The sequence below is a fragment of the Rhea pennata genome, chromosome 1 (assembly GCF_028389875.1).
Source record: "Rhea pennata isolate bPtePen1 chromosome 1, bPtePen1.pri, whole genome shotgun sequence".
NCBI classification, from domain to species: domain Eukaryota; kingdom Metazoa; phylum Chordata; class Aves; order Rheiformes; family Rheidae; genus Rhea; species Rhea pennata.
In genome coordinates, this window is record NC_084663.1 from 43,318,550 (window position 1) to 43,342,880 (window position 24,331).

General features: G+C 36.5%; 1 protein-coding gene across 2 annotated transcripts in view; it reads left to right on the forward strand.

Moving 5' to 3' along the window:
• SYT1 (synaptotagmin 1) overlaps nt 1–24,331 on the forward strand; it is a 345,804-nt gene that overhangs the window by 109,214 nt on the left and 212,259 nt on the right. For both annotated transcript variants that reach the window (XM_062568014.1, XM_062568022.1), the window contains exon 3: nt 10,653–10,714. The gene's annotated coding sequence lies outside the window, so the exon portion shown is untranslated. The remainder of the gene's footprint in view (nt 1–10,652; nt 10,715–24,331) is intronic.

The window sequence follows — 24,331 nt, forward strand, 5'->3', positions numbered from 1 at the left end:
TGGTCATCACATTAATGCCAAAAAGCACCTGTCAGCTTCAGAAAGGGCAGCTACTGATTTGTTGACAGGCAATTTCAAATTCTCTTTTTATAGAAACTCTTATTAAGGGCTTCCTTGAACTAGATGGTCTTTAACAGATAGTTCCTTTTTGCCAGATGCTGAAATACAATTTTAGATACATCATGTGGTGTTTACTTGATTTGTTTAAAGTCTGTGCTGAGAGGTGCTGAAACAATCATTCTGCTTACTGATGTCTGTCATATTAGCCCTCACTATCTATAAATGCATTTTAGATATCACCTTTCTACTTACAGTTTATTCCTTTACGTATACGTTGTTTTAAAAAGCAGTGCAAAATCTGTCTAGTGGGTTCTGCTAAACTCTGTTTTGGATTATTCCACAGAGAACTTTAATGTTTCAGTGTTGAGCAACTTTCTGCTTTAGGGGTTGCTGTAAGGGCTATAGCAGTATAGCAGTTTAATAGAGAAAGAAGAAAGGGAAATAAATCCTTTTTCAGAGCAAGGCTGAATACAGAATTGGGGATGAAACTGAAGAGACTGGACAAAGAGGCTAGAAAAAGTCTTGTAAAATAATTGCAGTGTTGCTCCTCTGAATTGTCTACTGTTAAGTTTTCCATCTTTGGACCCCTTTTAAAATGTCTGGTAGAACCAGTTTTAAGAGTGTGTTGCAATATTTAGTGCTTACTGGTCAGGCTTGGTATGTCCGTTGGAAAAACAAATGCGACACATTTTGGATAATGATTTTCTGTGTTGAGGTAGAGTGCGTCCCAGCCTCAAGATGATTCAGACATCTGTTATATTTTCTAACTTTCTGTTTCTGCCTCTTCTGGGCCATGGGTAGTACAGATTGCTTTTGTTTTATAGTCTTTGCTAATGTGTTTGCAAATTGCAATGAAAGAATCTCAGAAAATTACTCCATACATCAACTGAGACAGAACAAATGGTTTTTCCCTTCAAACTGCTCCAGTGTGCTATTTGAGTGCAAATCAGTAGTTTTTATGAAGTGGCTAACGGTAGGTCTGAGTAAGCTATACTTCAAAGAATCTAATAATCAAAAACTTAACAGGATTCCTCAAAATGGATAGGAAGATTAAATTAAATGGTTGTTTGGGTTAAACATGTGGGTCTACAAAGAGAAATATTGGAATATGTAGAATACTTAACAACGTTAACAGAAGTAGCCCAATTAAAATATCTGCCATATGGGATTTTTAGGGATTTCAAATAGAGCTTTCTTGAATTTTCTTTGATACAGAGATGCTTACATTAAATGTGACACATGAGGTGATAATTACAAGGTAATTATTTGATTTTCACTAAGTAGAGATTTCCAATAGATTCCTTCTGGCAATATCTAGCTGAGGAAGTTGATTTTATAGCCAAATACAATATCAAGATGTCTTTTCTTTACTCTGCTATGTAAGGAACAATAACTATAACTGCCTCTTTAATGTTCCTAGCCATCTGTACCTAGAATCTGCGAAGTATGGTGTGCTACTTTTGGATCAGGCTATCAGATTTTCTGAACGTGGACTTGATGGTTCCTTTTTTCCTTTCATATAGACTGGCAAAACTACCACTTGTCTTTTATCCTGCATTTTGTAATAATATCTTTCGATATAATCTGCAAGGACTGGCTGTTAAGCTCTTCTGTCACAACGCAGGGTAACACCTGGCTGATTAAAAGAAGGTCTGCCTCCATCCTCCAGTCTCTAGTTTTTCACTTCTAGTTTCAAGATGAAAACAGTCACAATACTACAGAGTTTTGCCTCTAGGATTACAAAATTATCTGCATTTGTACAGCATGTGTATATAATGTAAAGAAATAAGTCCTAAAATACTGAAGTGCCTTCCCTGTATGACCTAATAAAATTATTAATTTAGGCCCAAATCCCAGCTGCAGTGGGGTAGCTAACACTTCCACTGTGCTTCCAGATGAGAGGAGAAGAATTTTACTTTTGTTGCACAGGCCAGCCCTAACCAATTTACTGGTCAGGTAAGGAAGCCAAGGTGGCCAGATACTTTGTGCTACAAGCTAAGGCAAGAGACGCGACTTGGCCGTGCTGCACAAAGACACCTCCTGCGCTTTGCTCTTAGGACCAGTTCTGCTCTCGCTTGCACGGCCTGCCGGGCCGACGAGCGTTTGTCTCAGAGGTAGGAGACCCTGCTGAACTGCTGGAGTGACTGCTAGTTGCCTTTGCAGCTTCGGAGAATCGAGGTAGCATTTGCCACAGATACCCATATACCATTTGCAACATATACTGAACATAACATTTACATCTAATATACTCATCCAGTACTTCTCACAGGCTATTGGCATTTGTCACCCAAGGTTCACTTGTACAATTTAGGTTATATAAGATTCTCCAGCAGGTTGTAGCCTGACTGTAAACTCTCATTTGCATTGCACTTGGCATTCACGTATTTTATACATAAACAAGGTTTTTGGCTGAAATTTTTAAAAAATTTTGTTCAGGTTTTTTTTGGTATCTGTGTGGTAGCTTATCTCTGTCTAGGCAAAAGGACTGAAGAAACATAAAGATTGACTGGCCAGTCATCGCACTACTTCTTTGAGGGCCAGCCATACTGAGCAGCGCATGTGATTTTTACTTCCGTAATGGCTCTGTATTCTGCTCCGTCCAGGAGACAGTGGTCTGCAACAATGACGATCACTGAGAGAGAAGAAAAAAAAAAAAAAAAGTGTTCTGGACAGTACTGAATATGAAAGGCACTTGGCAGTGTCAGAAGTAGACTTTGAAAAATCTGACAGCTGTAAATATAACAGAGAGTTATACAAAATCTCCTCTGTTCAATTCTCTAAATTCTGGGGGTATCACCGTCAAATCCAGTTACTTTATAGTAGTTCATTTTCTTTTTGGCTTCTTTGTTTGTGCTGTAGAATCATTCTCCTATCAAAATGCAATTTTTATCAATTGTTTAAGCTTTTTTGACTAACTGCAAGGAGGAGTAGTAGTCTTATATGCTGGGGATGAAAAAGATGGTGGTAGAAGATAAATTAATATTTTCCTACAGACATTAAGATGATTATACAACAGACTCATTAATAGTAATCCCATTCTTTTGACAAATGTAACAAAGATGGAAATAGTACAGTAATTTAAGAAAAAAAAAGAAGATTGCAAATATTTTGGGATTCTTAACTAAATGCTCATGATTTTGCTATCCTAATTCTCTGGCCATATGGATGTGAAATGCTTTCATTCATGCTGCTTACTTGCTATTTTGCATGATGAAGTTCATGTAATGCTAATAAATAGTAATGAAATTTTTGATAAATTTGGATTAATAAAGCGTTATATACTGTAGCTGGAAAAATATTTTAAATCTTCAAGTATATTTATTTATTCTGTTAATTATCCAATACAGTGCTAGTTTAAATAATCAGTGCTTTCCACTTTAGTTACAGATTCTCAAGTTTTCATTCTTTACTGCTGCTGACCACAAAAAGAGACAGTATTTCATCTCTTCCTGTAGAGAAAAATCTTCATTAAGTTGATGACATTTCATTCTTGTATTAGTTAAAATTTTTTTAAGCTAATTGTGACCATGAGAGTACTGAAATTTCATATGAAGGAAAAAAACTGTTGTCTTGTGCTCTGAAGCTCCCAGATAGTTGCAGAAAAATGAAAGGGAGTAGAGAGCGGGTGGTGTGGAACAAAGACTGTTGCATGATAGATGCAGAGCAAGCAACATTTTTGAGCACGGCACTTTCAGAAACTGATACACCCGGTTTTGCAGAATTTGGCTTATTGCTTGACGGAAATCTGAGCAGTATGTAACCACGACTACTAGGACTAGTAAAAGTAGAGGATGACTTGGTTTTGTTTGTATTTTGGCTTAGTAGACTTTTATATTTCTTTGTAATCATTTTTTTAGGAGAATTAAACTAGTATCAGGAATAAAACTTAGCGTATATAAGAGAAAGTGGGGGTTACAATTATACCCATAGTGACTTATCATTTCACAGTGCAAATATCCAGGTGAACTTCAAAATAAGTGCTTATGGTCTGCTCTTACTCTAAACATTCTTTTTGGTCAAGTGATAAATTTAGATGGCGAGCAAAAATTGAAGTTGCCACTCTGAGTCTCCTTAGAGTAATACAGAAAGGCCATGAAAACAACTCACCCATAGGATTACATTGCTACAGCTGCTCAAGTGCTACTGAGTATCAGTTTTCATGGGTGAATTGCTGGCCCACATTAGTACTTTGCTGTAAAGTAGAATTGAGAAATAAATAAATTAAAAAAAAAGCCTCATGCCAAACTTTTAGAACAAAATGATTAGCAGCATTATGTAACATATAATCACTTCCTGCAGTGGATATTTCAGCAAGTTCTTTTGTGCTGTGATAAAAGCAATTAGATATTGCCTTTCTAAGCACTGAAATACAGCCAAATATTGAAGGTATTAAAGTTCTTAAAAGTGATTACAGTTAGATGACTTGTGTTAGTTCCATAAAAGGCACCAGCTGCTAATGGGGAGATCTATGTTATCTTTCTAGGAAGGATTTGGGAGACTGATTAATAACCTTCATTATGCTTCTGAATAAATCTTTGGTCAATAGCTGTAGCAAGTAACCCAAATATGACTCCTGAAATCAATTTTTGCTGGAACTATTTTCTTATTATTTCATATAATCAAAGAAATCTGGTTTCCCTTTGTTTCAAATAGTGTTATGAAGCAACTTGGGAAGGGCTGGATTTCTTTGCTGGGAAGTGATTCAGAAGATAATGGCAGCTCTTTCTCTTTTTGGCTAGGAAAAACAGAAAATATTTGGGATTAGCTCAATGAAGTGTCATGGTATGAGTACTGATTGCTTCAACTGATGTCCTGAAAAGTTTCGCTTAGGAAAATGAAGTCACCTTCTGTTGTATAAACTTCTTAGAGCTTCTTATAAATGTTAATAGTATTCCTGTGTGTTCGTATATGCAAATATAAAAACCATGTAAAGGCTAAAATCCTGTTAATTTCAAAGTAAATGGCAGAGACATACCCGAAATCACAAAGCAAGTTTAGCAAGATACGCACTGTGGAGAATCTTCCCAGAGCAGTTTCATAATTGGCAAATGCAGCAAAATTGTTGAAGTATCCCTATATAGTTTGAACACATCCAACTTGTCTGCTTTGACTGTCTGTCACATGCAAAGATTTTCTGGGAGTCTGTGACACATTTGGTGTACATCCGTATCTCTGGCACTTCTGACATCCCATTTATACACTAGAATTACATTTGTTCCACTACAAAATGCATGCAGTAGAGGGGAAAACGTATAGTGTTATTGTCCTGGATAGATACTAGGGAAGAGTTTAATACTCTCAAAAAATCTGAGAACACCTCAGAGAATTTTCAAAAAATACTTTTTAATTTTATTTTATTTTTAAAAAATACTTAGACTTCATTTGCTGTCTTAAAGTTGTTTTAAAACCCTATGGACTGTTATAGTCCAAAATGTGTGTCTGTGTGGCGCTCGCTGAGTTAATCCAATTCTGTGTACGGTTGAGAGGCTTTCAAAAAAGGGGTCCGCAGAAGTGCTTGGCTTTCCTGCTAGTATTTATTCCCTAGTTAAACTGGCTAATTACCAGATTTTTCACCAAATTTACAACAGAGATGGCCAAAAAAATGCTTTTTTTCTGGTTGGCTTGTTTGCTAGAGAACTTTTTTACTTTGGATTTTTGATTTATAGAAAGAATATCAAAGACTATGAGCCTCCTTCCCTTCGTTGTGCTGCGACTCACCAGTTCATGCACTGCCCCTCGGCAGCGCTACATGTGCCTGGGTATCAAGGAACAGGGATATTGTTGTCTCCTCTTCTGTACTGCTCTCCAGCATTGCTTATTAGCAAGAAGGCAGGGGGTGGGCATGAGGGGAAGACTGCTGTCATCTAAAATGTGGTAATTTAAATGAGTGCTATTTAGTTCTTCTTGTGGGGGTGTATTTAAAATTGGTTCTTGTTCTGTTATATTACAGGCCTGAGTTCAGGCAGTAATGACCTCAATAGTGCCTGTTTTAATGTAATCCTTCCTTGCTGACTGCTGTTCCAAGAATAAAAATTTAAGCCAAGAGATTTAATGAAATCCTTTGGGATTAGTGCTCACTGGGCTGGGGAAATTGCATATCAACCTTTTCTCTGTACTCTAACCATAAGGTTTGGTATTTGAATAGGAGGGTGTCCAAGAGAGACAACTCGGAGTTCATCAATAATTTACATTTTTGTTAGTTACAAACCTGGTATTTGGGATTCTGTTGCCATAGCAATCCATCTGGGCCTGAACGGATAGTGTTTTAAGTGATGGTTGTGTAGGGATTCACAGTGTGTGCTTTAAATCTCATCTAAACTAATCCTCAGATCTGTTCTGTGACTTATTTGAGGCTTCAACAAAATCAATGTTACTCACAGTAAAAAGTTCATGTTGAGCAAATTAAGCCTATAAAATATTAGACTTATGCATATGGCTAAGGATTTTAAAGTTGTTGATGTAGGACAATTTCTGTTTCAATATGTGAATCAATTAATAAATGCCCACACAACTCCATTTTCTCAAAATACATTTCATTTGTTGCACATTATGCAACTAGAAATTATCCAGACTATGTACTGGTTCATTAGATAATTTATACTTCATAATCGAATGATAGCCTCATTTTCCTAGATGTCACTTTTCTGTTTTACAGAATGTCAGTCTATTCATAATACTATGTAACTTCCACTTTTAATTAATCTGATTTTCTCTCCCATAAATGATTCTAAGGTTGAGAATAAAATTTGAAACTCTAATTTTTTTTTCTAACACTACTAAAGCTGGGTTTTGAAGCTGTGTAAATTGAGCAGTCCATCACCCACAATTTTAAGTTTGTCCTTTGGTTTAATATATATGACTTTGCGTCCCAAAATTTGCAGCTGAAGCTTATTCAAAGCCTCCCACACAGGCCACAGAAAGGGATGTCCTCAGGTTCCATAGACAATTAATAAACTCCTCAGCAAACTTGGGAGAAGTTTCAGCTTTATCAGAAACAAACCCCTCCTGAAACTAACTGGCTTCCAAAGCTTTCATTTCTTTATAAGATAAATGTCCAGTTGTGTTCTCAAATAGACACTGAAGTGTAGTACACACATATTTGCAGCTTTTATTGCTCAAGAGTATAGAGGTTGACTCTGCAATATTATTCCTCAATCTTTAAAAGAAAAAAGAGAAAAAAGTATACAAATAATAGCCAGATGCTCTACTCATGACTGTTTAGTGCATAATCATAGAAACACAGAAATTGTTTCTTCATACAGTTTAGAAAAGACCACCTAGTTCTTCTTGCCTAGACATACAAAACTAATGATAAATTTAAAAAAAGAAAAAAAAAACTGCAGGTGGCCTAAGAGATCTTGAAGAATGCTAATGACCATGCAACTACTCTTTAGTCTTTCATAATGTGGTTCAAGGTGAATTATGAAGTATATAATAAAAGGCTTATTTTGGTCATGATTTTGTGATGCTAAAAGGTTCTTTGTTGCCTGTAACATATATAAATCTACTCTGTTTCTATATGACTTAAAAAAGAGTTTCCTGAAGAAAACTGCAAAAACTCCCTTGATTGCAGTGGAGTAGGATTTCATTGCATGAGCGAAAATTTGGATGCATGTTCCTAAGTTCAGTGTAGCTGATTGAGTTTCGTTTATTTTAGAGGTCCAGTTTTTCTACCATGGCTTAATGACACTATTTCCATAACTGGTTACAATTAAGTGTAACTGGGAACAGAGCACTTAGAATTAACTAAAAAAGATTTTGTTTTGATGGCTTTTGCATATCCTTACGACTAACTGAAGTAAAAGTTGCAGATCATTTAAATGATTACTTATCCTGCAGTTACATGACCTAAAGTGTCTTCTATAGATACCGTTTGTAAAACACAGATTATGCTTCGGAGGGTTATTGCAAGATGTATTCAAGCATCTCAAAATGTATTTCTGTTGATATTTCCAATGGTTTCATTAGAAAAAGTCTGCCCTTTCAAATAGTATTGAAATGAAAACTGAGTCTTGAAAGATACTAGTAATATGACATGCTATTTGTAGCTCTAGAAATATAGTTATCACTGTAGGGGATCTCCTGCACTGAAGACCCACAGGAGTCCATAACCAAGGGTGTATGAATTAATCTTCCAGCACATCTTATAAAAAATAGCATATGTTTAATAGTAAGCAACAGAAGGACAGTTGAATTTCTCTTGTAATTTTTTGATCTTTCTCTACAAAGATGAATCTTTTCTGTTTATATATATTTTTAGCTCTGCAAATCCTTTCAAAGAGTGTTGGAAGTCTTCAGGGTTATTGTTGATTTTTATTGATTGTTTTTCACTTGTTCATTCCAGATCTGCATTACGTTTTTTGTACATTTTAGAAACACCCTCTGTCAACTTGAAGGGAGCAGGCAGGCAGTCTCTATTTTCCCTTAATGAAGCATCACTCTCACTCATGGTTTTGCTTAATCTTGCTTCTCCTATCTAGAACATGACCTGTATTTTTGTTCAGTTATTTCCAATTAGTACTCGAGTAAACATCCATCTTTTCTTTCTTTCACATTTTCTGTCTTTGCAGCAGAAGAAACAGTTAATCTTCAGAAAGGCTCAGTAATAATATGACACAGCTTGACACAGACAGCTTAGAGAAACAGGGGAAGACTGAGACAGGGTACCACAGCGCCGGTGTGACTGTGTTAATTTCTCTAAGGTGCTTGGAGCTACCTCTATTCCGATGCAAGATGTACTTGGAGACCTGAACCAAAACCCTGGGTTTAAACCCCAGGGAAAATGGTTGGGATTGGGGCTTTTAGCTGAAAACTATCCCTGCAAGGATAGGTCAGGCTTTATGCATGCAGATTAGGAAAAGTTCAGATTCGTATTTGAATTTTAAATCCGTAAGTTTGGGAGGGTTTCAATGACAGGGGGAGACAAAATTTTGGTTAAACCCTTGCAAGAGATATTTAAGTACAGTAGTTCAAATCAGGCCTGTATCACTAGATTTTTCTACAGCTGATAAGGAGCACCAAGCTATATAAGGCCTACCAAGGCTATTTTCAGGTATGCTGCAAACTCTAGGAAAGAAATGAGTTGATCCCACAGCTGGGTTTTGCATCAGCATCTGAATTATTCTAAAGCTTTTTTGAGACATGGGTTTCATATCACTGTCCAGCTAATTTGGCAATATTTGAGTGCTCCACTACTTCTGATTGATGTCTAGAATTTAACAGAATAGGCTGCTAATGAGAAGAGCTAACCCTTACAGTTTTTTAAGGGTTTAAAAATCATTAACAAAATAATACTATATGCTTCAGACTCATGGAATGTATAGCCCTCAGCTTAAACAGCCATGATTCGTTGCCTAGCAGGTTTCTTCAGTGGATTGTCATACAAAAGAGTGGCTTCTGGGACATCACAAATGTTGAAAGAACCACATAGGAGGCAGTGTTAATTTCTTACCAAAAAAAAGGGGGAAAAGTAGATTTTAAAATCAATTACATTCTGGTTCCTTTTTTATTTGAGTCATTAAAGATAATAGCCTGATTAATTTGGAGGGCGATGCTGGAGGGAATCATGATTTGCCTTTTTTAAAGAGTACAGTAAGAGTTGATGTGATGTAGGCTGACAATTTTAGGTAATGACAGTTTCATCCTTCTCTGGAAAAGTTGATCCTAAAGTAAAAATATATTCACCTATCTTGGCAACCATCCCTTTGACTTTCCTTTTTAACTGCATCAAACAAATTACTCATCTTGCATTTAAGTGCCTGCATGGTTTGATCCTGCCTGCTCTTTCATGTCTTACCTGCTTTCAGGCTTCAGTTTCTGCCAATGTTGCCAGCCCTTAATGCCCATAAGTCCAATTTCCTCTCTTCTCCCATGCTGCCTTTATTCATGAAAATTGTTCCTTGTAAAAATCTGCAAAGCCAGTGTGCTGTGTGCCTTCAAATCCTGCCTTAAAACTCACCTCTGTTGTGATGCCTGTAAAGCGCCCAAGAAAGGCTCAGCAGCTGGTGTGCTGTGATCAGTGCTTATTATGCTAATTGCCAGCATGAAACAGTGGGAGTGAAGCATCAAACATCCCTCTGCAGCACGTCCCCATGCTTCTCCTGCAAAGGGCTGGGGGAAAAGGGTACGGCTGTCACGGAGGTACACACAGTTTCTTCTTTTATTCTTCAGTGCAATGAAGTAATTTGGCCAAGATCTAATGCACCGTGAGAATTTAATTTTAAATGGACAATTGCCATGGCCACGGATGTGAAAACCTCTCACCTTCCCCAAACTGGGGAGAGCCGCAGGTGTCCAGGTGTGGTTTAGATGCCCAGAATGTGGTAACAAGTTTCAGAAGATATTTGTCCCCAGAATCTGTGGATTCTGCATTTCTCCTTGTATTGTAGGAATAAGACTGGAAACTTTGTCTTTTAAGAAAAAGGAGTCGCGTGGATTTTCTTCTTTTCTGGACTCTTTCATGAAAATCTTACACTATAACTCTTGGAGTTAACCAAAACTAAATGTAAAACTGACAAACGTCTGTAGTGCAAATGAAACGAGGTCATTTATTTTGCATAGATGATAAATATATTTATTTGTTTTTCTTACAGAGACGGGGAATCCTGAATAAACAAAGAGAAGAGAGTTACGCACGCAATCTGTTTTGTGAATAGTAAGTGAACTGATTACATACTCTAAAGCTGAAAACTATTTGTACTTGCATCTCGGGCATTTTTTCCTAATGCTGTTCTTTTAACAAGTAAAAGAAATTAGTGCAGTAAATATTCCTACCTTCTATCCAACTCAGCTTCATTTCACAATTCAATTTTATTCATCCTATAATCATCTAAGGTAGGAGGCCCAGATAATCCATGCAATGTATCTTCATTGCTGCCCATAGTGAAAATACAGCTCTAGCCTTTTACTTCTCAAAAAAGGTCAATTGTGTTGCTGGAAAGTACCAAGCTAAAATAGTATTACTCTAAAATTTGTTTACATTTGAAATTTTGGAGACCAGTACTTAGGTTTTGAGTGTATATAGTCAGTTCCTGTTGGGTGGGAACATCAGAAAGTAAAAGAGGTTTATGCGTTTGTGTTACCCAGTTAATCTTTGATTACTGTTTCAGACCAATCACCTACAAGCCTACAATGCACAGCTGCTTGTAAAGATTGATAAGATTGTAAAGTCTTTGATAAATACTCTTTTATAAAATATCAAGAAATTAAGAATATCTGTTGAGACAAGAAAAAGACGTGTTTGTGTTTTGGATGATGTTACTGATGTTGTCCTTTGAAAATAATCTCAGGTTGCTGAATGAAGTACTAGTTGTGACACAGTGGAAAACAGACAGTGCTTTTATTGCAAATCTTGAGTTATGTGACCTGGTAGAGAAGCAGGGGGTATGGTTGTATTGCATTATTGGGTATCAAAGGGTAGCAATATCCTATTCACCAACGTGGGTGAATGCAATGTTAAGGCATTCTTACTAGCAATTCAAACAGAACAATTCCTCTGTGTTATGTCCTAGTAGAGGCTACCTCTTTGTGGGAGAAGGTTGTTGACAGTATGTACCTTCCAGAGGACATGTGCAGTTCAGTAACACTTTACTTACAGAATGTATGTGTGAAAGTATAGCACACCTCTGAACTGAAGGAATTTTATTTATTGGCACATATGAAATCTCTATTCATTTAGCCAAACAAGTATGTGGAACAGACTGGACTTGGACAGGAATACATCTTGGATATTTTATGGCATGCAAATAAAAATAATTCCCTGGTGGGAAAAAAATTGTAAACCTCAATAGCAAAAATATGCCCAATGTCTCCCTGAGCAACCAAGTTCAATGACAGATCTTATCATTAAGTTTAATTACTGACGTCATGAAAGGAAATGTATGACATTTCTCTGAGGCTGAAGGAAACATAACTCTTCTTTGACAATCAGATGCTATATATGTATGACTATTTATATAACGCACCCAACTGAGCTACTAGTAGGCATTTTTCAGATGTATGTGACACGTATGTTTTTAAGCAGATCATTGGAAAACAAATCAACTTTTAAAAAATCTGAAAAATCCACAACACTTCTATTGTTGTATTTTAATTATTCATTCCTTCTATTTTTCCACTGCTGCTTCTATCAGTATTGAATTTTTAGTCTTGACATTCTCTCAGTCCTCCATTTTCTCCCCTTTTCCTTCTCACTTCCTATGGTTTATATTCCATATGTGCTGTCATACCTCTCTGTACTCTTTATTTTTCAAGTCTTGTATCTACACAGGTAAACTACTCTAACTTAATAATTTCTCCTCATATCTCCCACACAGTGCCATCTTTTCTTCCTCTTTGCAGATTTGACTTGTAGAATATTCCTGATATTGGACAAATTCTGAGCTTGCTAGGTATTTATAGTATGAAATAGATATACTGCAGACCAAAGGAATCCAATAATGCATTGAACAATGCCGTATACTTATGTCTGAGGAATTGTGAAGGATTGCAATATATGAAATATATATGGCTCGGTTCTTGCAATTTTTATTTGACATGCAGAGAAATACAGTGGGAGTTTTGGGAGTTGTTATTTAAAACACAGGATACCTTCAAACAAATTAGTTATACTTTTCCCCAGGATCTTAAGTTTTGGTGGCAGATGACTGATGAAAACATGTATAAATGTTAGCAATTCCAAGCAGTTCATATAACACAAATGATGTATGCATACAACAAATTGAGAAGATGCTGCAGACCTGTTTGTAGAAAGTGAATTTTACTATTACAGAAACATATTCTCTTTACTTGTATTCCTCTATCAACTGACCAGAACTCACAGACAGCTATTTCAGAATAGCCTTGATTTATCTGTGTGCAGTGAGAAAAAATTAATCAACTCTTACTGATACTCCATCATGCAAATTCTCTCCTGCTGGCAGAATAGGTTGATGGAACCTTTTCGTAGTATCCATCAGTTAATTTTATCAGTCATGGTATTATGATTATAAACTACAAATGCTCTAACAATGAATATATAATTACAGAAATGAAAATGTACAGTAGTTATTTAACATTTGCAATGTGTAATTTATTTAGCACTCTCTTTGGAATATACATGGGAAATTAGAATAATAAAACAGAAATAAAATTAGGTTTAACTTTCATCCATCATTGGTGAGGAGCAATGTTACCAACTTCATTAGACTATACATTTGGCATGTAGGGAAGTCCACGTAGACTGCCTTTGGGTTAACTTAAAATACATCCCTTGTGAACTGTGTTATTTTTACACTAAGCAATAAATCATTCCCTTGACACTGGGTTTGTTAAATTATGTGTCTTCGTTTTTAATTTTTTTGAAGTCTTTTTCTCAACCATTTTCCTGAATTAAAAGCTTAATTTCAAAAAGCTCAGAGCTAACAAGCAAAAATACTGGATTCTAGAAACAGATAAAATTAATTTGTTCTAAGTTCTTACTAAGAAAGGACAAAATAAAAGCAATTATATAAACTACGTTTTGTGGTTTTTTTAATTTTTATCATCTTTATTTTAAATGTAAGACCTTTATCATTTGGCTTTGATATTTTGAAAGATCAGACTCATGCTTTTGTGGAGGAGGGAGAAAGATTTTGTAATCTATGTACCAAAAAAAGGTGTTTACACAGAGTGTCAATCTGCAGCAGTGTCATCTGCTACATACTTTGGTTTATCATGTAATTGACATTTTTGATGGCTCCTGGTTAATGATAGTTTTTCCATTCTTCTTGCATAAATTCAGGTTCAGGTAATGTGATACAATTTAGGAGACTGCACAAATTAAGAGCTAATACCTAAGGAGGATGGTGGAACTACATTCTACTATAATCGGATGCGAGGAGGCTTGGCCTGTCGAAAATGATTGTGTGGGCAGTCTGACTCCATTGCATGGAGAGGAACTAAATTCATGTTTTACTTACCATTAGCTCATAAGCACCAAATATTATAGTTGTTTACAGTCATTTCTATTTCCGAAGCCACCGTGTTTTGTATTTTACCACTTACCATATAATATCCAGAGGTATGCAGCGTGCCCGAGGTAGGGTAGCTAAATGAACAGATCCTTGGTTTTGGAAGGGCCAATTTTGTGTAAGTTGAATTTATGAGCCTTCAAAAAGAAATGAGCCTGTGGTTTCTGAATGTTCTCTGCTAATCACAATAATCTTCCACTATATTATAGTTTCAATCTTTCATTGCAATACAGTAATCTAGAAGCAGGATGGAAGTGCCCTCATTACCTATGCTCCTAGGTTTTCTCATTGCCCATTAAGATTCATGTGCATATACTGCAGGTTTGGATATAATAGTTCATTTGAGCGTTCACACTACCTGAATTCTATAATGAGGTCTTCCCATAAATTAGTTTCACTCCCTCCTCCACCCCCTACCCCGTAATGGAAGTATAAACTTGTTGGTAAAGTATAAAGCAACATTTGCATAGTGTAACGATTTTTTTGTCTCTGTTTTTGTTATCATGTTAAGACTATTCAGAGTAGTATATTCTCTGAGTCATTTGCTTACAAAATTCTGTGCCTCAAAAAGAGTTTTTTCTTTTTTTTTTTAATCGATCTTGTATTACAGCTTCAGCTTTGCATTTTTTTAATGTGAAATCTCTGGCATGGATTTAGATTCTGTAGTGCTTTGAGGTATGCTACTTATGCAACCTAATTTTGCAAAATGTCTCTGGGGCTTCAGTTTGGTTGTCATCTATCATTTTAGCACTGTGATTGATTACTCTCCAATATTTAATTTATCTTTTGCAGTTTCTCAGCTTTTTCTTCAATTGGTAAACACATACTTTTCTAGACACATTCTCAAATGATGTGTTTTCCAGGTGCACCAGAAGTCTTGTAATCACATTTTTATGAGGCAGGAATTTAACCATTTAAACCATTTAACCTTTTAAATAGATGATTGGCTGATATTTTATCTTAGATTCCATTATTTAGAAGTTTTACACTTGAAATCTATGTTGTGTTTTTCATTTTTAAATGCCATTGGATAAATTTATTCTGAATTACACATGCTGTGCATTTGCCAACTACTCTCTGTCCATCAAATAATAATAAAAGGATTGAGCACCCTTTTTTTAGTCTCTGGGCCAAATGCATGGATTATGCTACCCCCAGATCATGCCACTAGAATTTAACCACCTTTACACATTAGCTTTCAAAAGCTGGATATTTACTGTTTAGTTTGCGTGTTGGATTTTCACAGGATGTCTTAACTCAGTAGGGTTAAAATGTGCTCAGTTTCTTATCTTTGTATAGTGTGTTACTGTACTATAGTTAGCTATTTTTAAACATTAAATTGACTATCAGCTTGACTGTGATTTTAAATAAGGCTCTTTCACAGTCATAGTAATCTTCCATTAGAAAAGAGGGGGTTTTTTGCATTAAGTCATGCTTTGTATACACATGGCAGCAGTTTTACGCAATTACTGAGGCAACTTCCAGGGATGTACTATAGTGAACTGCTTCTGTGATCCACAAACATGGAAGCTTTAACTTCAGATTTCTGCACTCTTCCAGTTTTTGTTATGGCTCTGCACTACCTGCATTTCAAATAGTGAGGTTCATCATTTGTTTTGGTTTGTTTTACTTCTTACTTACAGGCCGTATTTAATAGTTGTGATTAAAATCTCCTAATAAGAAAAACTGTACTGTGTCATTTAGTGCAGCTTCGCTGACCTTTGAACTGTTATTGTAGCCCGGTTTTTAAATACAACCAAACAAAATGGATAGACGGGGTTACAGGCTGTTTGGGGGCAATGTGGTGAACTTCCTAAGCCAAATGAAACAACGGTGATTTGAGCTGAAGGCACCAGTTTTTGAACAAAGTGATTGTAATGCAGGTAACATATAGACCATGTTTCCCGACTCAAGCATGCCAGAAGGTTTAGTTGGGTCATTAAAAATATTTTTAAATAGTTTTCAATAGTTTTTAAAATATTTTTAATAAGTCTTATATTTTGGAGTTTTTTCACTACTGCCTGATTCCTTCGGTCCCATGTTTAAACTCTCCTCCAAAATCTCAAGGTTTAGAAATGCATTCTTCATTGAAAGATGGGATTTTCATGTAATTGCGTGGATCCAGGAGTTGGCACTTCCAGGGAACTTCCCCAAACATTTACTGCAAAGTCTGGAAATACTGTGCAAAATGCATGATAGCTGGGAGAGCTCAGCTAGTACTCTACGGCAGTGCACTTTGATCTTTCAAATAATAAGTCTCTCAATACCTATTCACTTCTAACAGAAACAGTGTCCGGACTGCTCTTATACCATAAGCCTTTTTCACTCGTCCTTATAGGCTGTGATGGCAAGTGAGAACATATGTTTTAGGGAAGAAGGATGAGAAAAGAGGAGTAAGATGTCATTTAGACTGTACAGTCTTAACCAGTTCTAATGGGATTTTGCTCTTAGAAGCATGTCTCAGGGTCTTTAAGTAAAATGCTTAACACAGGGTTTATTTAAAGAACTAATTTTACTTCAGGGGTAATAATTCGAGGCTCTTAAAACTGCATTAAACTATTATTTGTTAAACCATTAGCTATTAAACTGTTAATAGTTTACCTTGTCAATAACAGTGATACCTTCTGGAGAGTTCTGGTCTTTTGGGCAAATATATATATAGAGAGAGTTTTTAAAATGGGAATTACATCTAAACTTTTTAAGTATATACTCAGACGTTTCTTAAGGATCATAGAAGCAGTGACTGTTTATGTATAAAACCGTATGCTTTCCTGAAAGGTCTAAATACTGACAGTATACACAGCTGTGCTTATAATAAGGAAGTGCTGTATCAGTTGCTATATGGTCATCATTTTGTAATTTTCAATGAAATTTGCCTATTTGCACTTCAGAGTCTTGTCAGTGTAGAGACTCCAGCTGCACTCTTGAACTAATCCTTATTTCAATCCTTATGGACCAGTTCCATAGCCATTTTAAAATAAAAATAAATGACACTGAATGAATCTGGAATGTGACTAGCTTTTAAAAATGATAAATGAAGAGAAGTAAGTTATATGTAGTTTGTATGAAGCAATCATTAAGGCATAGGAACTTTGTAAACGCTCAGCATTTGTATAATTTTCACATATGTTTGAAAGAAGTAATAATTGTCACTTACATTAATAATCTACTGAGTAGGGTCATTATATTGGGGGTTAGGTTTAGCTCATGGTTAGAGCATGATGCTAATAATGCCAAGGTTGCAGGTTCGATCCCTGTACGGGCCACTCATTTGAGGGTTGGACTAGATGATCTCCAGAGGTCCCTTCCAACCTTACCAATGCTGTGATTCTATGATTATATTAAATCACAACTATAATCCTATGCACACTAATTGCCTGTGAAGCTAAACAGTGAATTTAAGTATCCCAAAAGCTGTGCATGCAACCCCAGCATGGACCTTACACAGTAGCTTTCACAGCTTTCTAACATTCAAGAAGAGCTTGATAGTGCTGTAACTGGCCTGAAAAGAATGCGACAGTTATTGTCCTGGTATTGCAAAGATCTTTAAAAACCGCAGGAGAACTATGTACTGCTATATTTATTGTTACTCTTTCAAATCCTGAGACATCTCTGAATATCAATTTGTCCAAAAGAGCATACTACATAGAAGGAGCTACTATTCTGGTCTGTTTAATAAATGTGTCCATCTGTATCTAATTATTTTAAACATACGGTAAAAGCAACCTAAATTATTTCTATTTTTAAATAACTATGACTTTAAGAAAAATAAAATTCCATCTAATTATTGGTTTGTTTGGTGTCTTCTAATCTGGAAAATACCAATGTGAGACTATGAACAAATCCTGTGAACATCTATCGGAGTTCCCTTTGGATTTTTAACCACAGTAAACTCTCCCTGCGTACCATGTTCATTCTCCTGGAAAAAAAACAACAGACCTTGCAAGTAGGAATAGTGAGATGGGAGTGTGAAAGAGGAATGCTCTGGTATAATCACAGAATCACAGAACGGCTGAGGCTGGAAGGGACCTCTGGAGATCATCTAGTCCAACCCCCTTGCTCAAGCAGGGTCACCTAGAGCATGTTAGACAGGATTGTGGCCGGGTGGATTTGAATATCTCCAGAGAAGGAGACTCCACAACCTCTCTGGGCAACCTGTTCCTGTGCTCTGTCACTCTCACAGTAAAGCAGTTGTTCCTTATATTCAGGCAGAACTTCCTGTGTTTCAGTTTGTGCCTGTTGCCTCTAGTCCTGTTGCATGGCACCACTGATCAGAGTCCGGCCCCATCCTCTTGACACCCTCCCTTAAGATATTTATAGACATTGATAAGATACCCTCTGAGTCTTCTCAGGCTAAACAGGCCAAGCCCTCCCATCCTGATAATAATTATAATAAATGATAAAATAAATAAATATTGTAATTACTATTATATTATTACTATATTATTATTATACTATTATTATATAAATAATTATCTTGATCTGTTATCTGCTACTCTGACATTTTGTTTATGTTCCTGTCAACGTTCCTTGGTTCCCCTTCTAGCCCTGCCTTCAATATACTCCTGTGGAAAAGGCCCCTAATTTACCACAGTCACCTAATCTGTCACCTCACTGTTTCTGTGGTCCCTGATCTCCTTCATTGCAGTGAAGAGATAATACATTACATTTCGAAGAGGTAATAGTAGGGACAAAATGACATTTCTTTTGCTTCATGTCTGCTGGAGATCTGTGACTACGGTGCCTGTTCATATGATAAGCACTGCATCTAAGTAGAGAGAAAGCAGTTGCGTTTAGATGTTCATGCTTTCATCCTAGTGTCCAAATATCTTACTGCCATGTTACAGAACCATGAGGGAACCTGGCATCTGTACCTATATTATGTTTATACCTATATTATGTTAGCTCAGAGCCAAAGCCTTTGGACCCCTCAATATCCCAGTCAGCAAACTGTGTAACTTTGCTTCTGCTACCCCCTTTTCTCTGTTCGTTGGGTATGGGATAAGGTGGCTTGGTTCAGATTGAACACTCTAAATTGGCTTATGATACACGAACATATTACCTCTATTCCGAGTATCTTTTTGTTGGCAGTTAAGCTGTTAACTTTAGCATATAGTATTTTCCTAAATTATCTGCCTATACCATGTTATTTCTCATCTGTTTGAAGAGGTTCTGTTTTCTGCTGATTAAATATTTTAATAAGAGCTGCACAAAGCCCCATGTTTGTTTCTGTTCTTCTTGCCTGCACGCATGCATGTGCACTCACTCAGTCTCTCTCATTTGCTTTCTCTGTCTCTCTCACTCTTTTTCCTCTGTTTTGCTGGAACATTATGTCCTCAGTTGTCAAATAGCTTTCTCTCAGCTGAAATTCCAATGCATAATTGAAAGAAATCAACCAGAAGCCCTGGAAAATGGTTCATTTTTACTGTGAGACAGAATTTTAGGAGGCTTAAATGAAGAAAATGTATTATTAAGAAATACGATATTAGGCTTGCGGAAGGGGATCTCCAAGATTAAGCATATGAAAACAGAAACGATATGACAAGATTATGGAACCTTGAGGGTTTATTTTTTAATGATCTTTATACAGACTAAATAAAGCTCTGTTTTATTAATCCTAAGTGTCCTTTTATTTGTTGCAATATGTTAAACCAGGCGTACCATTCCAAGGTACAGCTTTGCTTCAGCATTAGGTTGCCAGAAGTAACAATGCCAAAGTGCAACCAACAGTCAGCTGAGGGATATAGACACAACACTGAAAAAATATGGATAATTAAGCAAGTTGATACTTTTTCAAAAACTACACACATTCTTTTCTGTGCAATGTCAATAGGAGTTTTTTTTTAAAATGTATATGATGTTCAGTAAAGTGTTGAACAATCTGTGTTTATTGACTAATAAACCAGTCTTGTGAGCTAATCTGTTGGTCTGTAAGCGAGAAAGAGAAAGGTTTTGAGTTACAAACTGTCATGAGTTGCATGGTACAAGGAAAGCTGTTAACACTCCAAGAATTACATGACAGTTGTGAATCCTTGCTACATAAAGCCGTCATGGCTACAAGGAGACCTTAAAGCAGCAGTGTGTTTTCTTTCTGGATTATTTTCAAATATTCTCTTAGGCAGAAATAGAAATTCCTCTCTCTTGTAGATAAATGCCTGAGTAAGGAAAGTTCTGTTACGTTCCTTTCACAGTTTCATCCAAATTCTTTTTGTTGCTAGAAAGCCAGACGAGCCTTGTGAGAGGCCTTGAATATCACCTTAGGACTGTAAATCAATTGGAACTGTCACTCGAAGGAGTCTTCAGAAAGTTGATTGAGATATCTGAGAAAAGGCATTTCTGTAGCACTGAGCACTGCTGTGCTGGTAACTGTAATGGGAGGCTTTGGGGGATGAATCAGCATGCGCCATGCCTATCCCTAATTAGCCTTGCTTATTTCTAGACATATATTCCAGTTACCAAAATGTTGCTTCATCGATTTATTAGCTTAGGAATAAAGTGTAAGTGCTGTCACAACTTCTTTAGCAGAAGATACCCTTGAAAATTATGACTAGGTAATTGGACAGTTCCCTTAACAACTTCAGACTCATAGATTTACAGTGAAACGAGCTTTGACAGCTGATTTTGAGCTATTGTGCATCTACTTTCGAAAGTTATACCAAATTGGGGTTTTAGAAATACTTTACAGGAGATTTAGATAATGTTTACATGTAAATTATTTTAAAATTTACCAAACATTTACTTAGTACTTCTCATGGCAAAAGCAGGAGGAGCTGATGAGCCCTGGGGTCCAATCCCAATTGCAAATTTCATAGGCAAGGAAACACCCCATGACCACAGCAAGAAGAAAAAAGAGAAGAAAGCAGGATACGTCAGAACATACCTGTAAATAGAACGTGCACAGAAGCATTTGTGAGCTTTTAGGTTGCTTACCTCTCCTTAAATTCTTCTCAGATATCGTGTTTGGACTTGGTGTGGTGCCAGTAGAAGGAAGAATTTGCTTATTTGTTTTTCTAGGATACTTACAGTTATACTCAGAAATAATAATATAGAACAGAAATAATTAGGGACATGCAGAGATAACACAAAGAAAGAAGGATGAAAGATGCCACAGTTATTTAGATTAACAAGAGATCTCCATAGTAACTTCATTTATCTAAGATATTTAATACTCATGTTGTTACTTCTTACTTCTCTGAAGCCTAAGAGATTGAATGAAATTTATTTGGCCACTAGAATTTAATGTAACCATTGATTTGTCTCAGAAAGGGCAAGAGATTGAAATTAAAGATAGAAGGGTGAGCAGATGTATCTGAGAACTGTCATGGAGAAAATGATAACTAAACATACACAAGTTCATGATATTCTGTGTTCAGTAATAGTGATATGTGTAAGAATAGAAGAGGCCAAGAATTATATTCTGAAAGCTTCTAATGAAAAGGAAGGATTGAAACAATTTTCGTTACATGTACAAGTTAACTATATTGGTAAACAAGAGCAGTGGCAAGACAGAACTTGAAGGAAGAAGGTACAGATCTTGTCAAAATAGTACTAAGCTACTGTAGGTAGTCTGATGAAAGATTGCTGGTAGCTGATTCTCTCTTGTGGTTTGCCTTCACTTCCAGTATCTTTTTTTGTAGAATTTCTGTTATTTTCACCTAGAATACAAGTATACATTTATAAATTTTTACCTTTTTCTTTTAGGCTAGTAAAAAAAGGAGAAATATTTGGCATTGACAAATCATACCAGATCTGTCGGGAGCAGTTGTTATTCCCTGAAATGATGTAAAAAGCTGTCTTAAATGTTCTCACAATTAGGTATCTGTGGCATATATTGATGCTTGGTCACAGATTAAACGGTTTTAACCGTTGTATTTTGTATGCATAGCTTTTGTAAACTTTTACTGAACAATTGTAGTTCATTTGGGATTTTAGGCAACTGGTCACAGAATCTGCACATCTCTTGGTTTCAGTGCCCATGTGGGATCTCTGCTGAAGCAGCTTCATCACACCAGAGAACATGCACGTGTCTGTGCGTTGCAACTGGACTGTTTATTTGTTTTATACAAATACTCTGTCCTTACTAAGTGCAATTTTCTGTCCCTTGTAAGGGTTGTTGGCAGGAGCTTGTCCACTGTTTGGTTGCCTTGTCATTTTCTGGTGCTGTTGGTGCAGCGATGCTTCTCTGGTGGCTGAAACTTTTCAGGCGTATTAACCCTTTTTTTCTGGAACAGTGAGTTACAACGCAACACTTTACCCAAGAGAAACTTGGAATGAGTGAGATTTGCCGCTTTGCTTTTCAATAGAGTTTCGTATGTCAGTGCCTCTGGTTATCTTATCACCTTGTGACTGGATCACAAATAAAATACAATCCAAAGAAAAAATTACAAGAATTAACACAATTACTGTGAACTAGCGCGTATTCACCTTAGATTTTGTCTCCTTCCTTGGTCACGTATACCCAGCACCTTATTAGCTCTTACATAAGACGATAATCTTCACATTAGTAGTTCTAAAAGACAACCTAAAGTAAAATCAATTACAGTGCTGCATAGAAGAGGTAAATGCGTGGACCGCTGCTCAGCTCCCCTTCCTGTGTGTGGAGAAGAGCTTGGCAATGCCTTGGTGATTAAATGATGTGATCAGAGGATAAGGGAATGAGTCTACAAAGACGTATCTGCTAGCGTAGCTCACGATCTATAGAAATATCCCCTAGAAAAATGGTAGCTGCTATGGGAAAGTTCTGTTTGCAGAGATTCCACTCCTGTTACCTTGCAGCTCTTTCATGCAACTCTGAAATTCTGCAAGACAATTTCTTCCCCTGACTGGAGAATAAAGCATGTTTGTACTGTAGTTAACAGTTGTTGCTAGGTAGGATGTGGCTTGTAGCTAGGTAAGTCCTGCTGGTAAAGAAGAAGAATAGTCGGTTTTAGAGGTTTTATTCTCTGTTTTATACTTATTTATTCTCTCTTTTCTGTTTACGTGTGCTTAATACTGCATTCTTGATATTATACATCTTACTATGTATTTGCTTTTTACATTTAGTATTTTATTCTTTGTTTAATAATTGTATTTGGATGTGCAGGTGGTATTTAATATTTGTTAGTATCAATATAGTCTTACTTTATGAGTGCCTAGTGGCCTTTCACTAATTCTCATTTTGTACCACTCCTTGGTAAAAGATACTTTGGCTAGGAGAAATTAGCTTCTAGAATTTTTCATGATGATTACACGTACCAGGAGGTTCTGTGCTTTAAGAGAGTTGGCTTTCCCTGTCTTAGACAGCATTATAAGATAGGCAGTTGCCAAAGCTGCCACAACCATAGCAGGAAGTCAAGTAACTTTTTCTAGTCTACATGTGTTTGTTCCTGTGCTCTCCTACCACTTCTTAATTTTTCTTTACGCCTGCTTAGGGAAATGCAGAACTTTTGATGATGCCTACCGTAAGTAGCACTTGTTATCAGGGCAAGCAGTCAGTTCATCCTTGGGTTACAGTAACGCTGCTTCTTAAACTAGCAGCTGAGGGTTGCTTGAGGATAGCCCGTTAGATGGCCCTTCCCCAGAGACCGAGCCTATCACATTCTAAGCACTGTGTGATGCCTTTCGAAATATAATTCTACTGAATGCCGCCCACTTGTTTTGCAGCCGAGCTGTCAAGGCACACAGGTAAGTTTTGTAGCGTTTTAATTAAAGGTGCATGTCTGAGGTAGCCTAGCAAAAGCAGGTCTCTTAATTAACTTCCCTTAGTTCACCGTTCTGACAACTGCTGCCTGATTTCTTTAGGTGGATGATTTAGATATTCAAAGCTCTGGGAGAAGAGACTAGTTCATTTTCAAGTTTTTCATTAGGAACTTGGCCTTTCCAGATTGTGTTGCATCTTAAGCAGAAATACTGAAGGAATTCAAACAGTTCACACATGTATCTATGAAACTTTGAATTTTGTCCCAAGATGATGTTTTAGCTACTGAGTGTGCTAATCAAAAAAAAAAAAAAAAAAAAAAAGAAGAAGAAGAAAAAGAGAAAGAAAAAAGAAAGAAAGAAAGAAAAGAAAAGCCCTCCATACAAAATGGTTACATTCTGTCACTCTGTAGTTTTCTACAGGTGGTACCTAAAAAGGCATGTTTTAATCTACAACTATGTTTTTAAAAGTCTGTTTTTTGCAGGATGTGTTCATGGTCTGTTGAAACTTCAGGCTATAAAAGGGAGTGAATAATGGTCTTTAACAGAATTGGGAATAATATGTAATAGCCCCGTATGAAAGGTCACTGTATAGTAGAGCTGTTTTC